Raw genomic sequence first — 1,811 nt, forward strand, 5'->3', positions numbered from 1 at the left:
TGCTGGTAGAACTCTTCCAAGTTTTACCACAGCAGAACTGGTATGTAGCTATTTACAATCTACTCTAAAAGATTTACCCCACTTTCAGTGAATGATGGTGGAATGCTGGGCATACATATAATATGTAATTTCCTAATCGAATGGAAGAAGGTGTAGAAAGGAATAGGGAGATGGAAAAAATTTTCATAGCATAGCATAGACTCAGGAGTTTTGGAATCGACATTCTCTTACCAGCTTTTCCTTCCAGCATAGTTGCTAGCATCAGTCTAGACTGTACTTATAAGGTTAGGTCATTCCTGTTTACATTGTACAGAGTTTTAATACACTGTATAATATTATATACTCAGTGGACCTTCAATAAATAATTTTTATATGGTAATTTTTTTCTGATTTCCCTCCGCTAGATTTGAGTGATATATCATAATATTTCCTTTTATTTAGGAAAAATACCTGGAATTTTCTGTCTTTGTGTAGTCGAGTTTATTTTCTTCTTCCTAACTCCAAGGACTTGGAAGCAGGAAATAAAATTGCAACTTATTCATAGAAAATTATTTTTTTTTTGACAGATTTTTGCTGTAGGGTCGTATGCTCGCCAGACAAAGAGAGACAGAGACAGAAAGCGAGAAATCACCCCCTGGGGGGATGGCTATGCCACAATCCCTTCTCCTCCATTCTCCTCTCGGGATCTTGGGCACGCACGCACATGCGCCTGGTGTGAGTTTTAAGCCACCGGGTCCAGTACTCGAACCGTGGTTGACTACATGGGAGTCGAGTGACATAGCCATTATGCTAACTGCTGGTCCCTGCAGTTTTTATTTTTTTATTATTTTTTTTTAAGGTGGAGAATAATAACACTTTTACTTTTACATTTCTTCCACAGTACTTGTAGTACATGAGGAGACCTTAAAAAGTTTGTGGGAGGAGCCAGCAGATGGCTTAGCAGTTATGCTGCTGGACTCTCATGCACCTTAAGGCAAAAACCTCTTTTAAGGAAAAAGTTTGTGGGAAAGTGGAATTAAACTACAGGCTTATTCTGGCATAAAATATCTTTGAGATCTATATGTAATTTTTCATAATATGCATTTTCATAAGCTTTTTGAAGACCTCACATATAATCTAGCTACTTATCATTTTTTTTGAATCCATAGGCTACCTTTCTAAGTTAAAAGGTTTAGTGGGCCAAATATTTCCATTTATTCACTAGGAACAAACAAACCCCACAGCCTTCATCAACGTTTTTGGAAAGAATGATACTGCATTTTTTTTTTTTTTTCCAAATTTTAAGAAGGGTCCTGCTAAATCATGATCCTCCTTCCTCAGCTTTTAGGATGGGCCAGGAATCAAACCTGGGCTTTCCATGTGGTTTCACTTTTCTGAGTGGCAGCACCAACCATAGCTGTCTAGTCTGGCTCGGCCTGGTGGTGATTTTGATAGTCCAGATGAAGAAATATCTCTGCTTTTGAAATTCATGGAAATACCTGTCTTGCTGATTAAAGTTAAAAACAAACAAATTTATAAACTATAAACTAGCCCTGCAGTCTTTTTTTTAAATGTCTGTATTAATTTACATTTTCTTTTTTTTATTTCAATTTATTTATTTGCATTCATTCACTGTACATCATTACAGCATACAAAATGAGATTTTCCATCCAGAGTACACTGTATATTGTCTCAATCAAGCACATCAACAAATATGAAACATGTTATTGTCAGCAAATAATTTTCCATTTCTTGTTTTCTGTATGTTTTGCCTTTTTCCCCCCATCCTTGATTCCCTATCTCTTACCCTCTGCCATCTCCCACTCTCCTCC

General features: G+C 36.7%; 1 protein-coding gene across 2 annotated transcripts in view; it reads left to right on the forward strand.

The window, feature by feature from the left end:
* Positions 1-1,811, forward strand: part of STON1 (stonin 1) — a 133,237-nt gene that overhangs the window by 93,428 nt on the left and 37,998 nt on the right. The window lies entirely within an intron of this gene.

This window comes from Tupaia chinensis, unplaced genomic scaffold (genome assembly GCF_000334495.1).
Source record: "Tupaia chinensis unplaced genomic scaffold, TupChi_1.0 Scaffold000622_1, whole genome shotgun sequence".
NCBI lineage: Eukaryota > Metazoa > Chordata > Mammalia > Scandentia > Tupaiidae > Tupaia > Tupaia belangeri.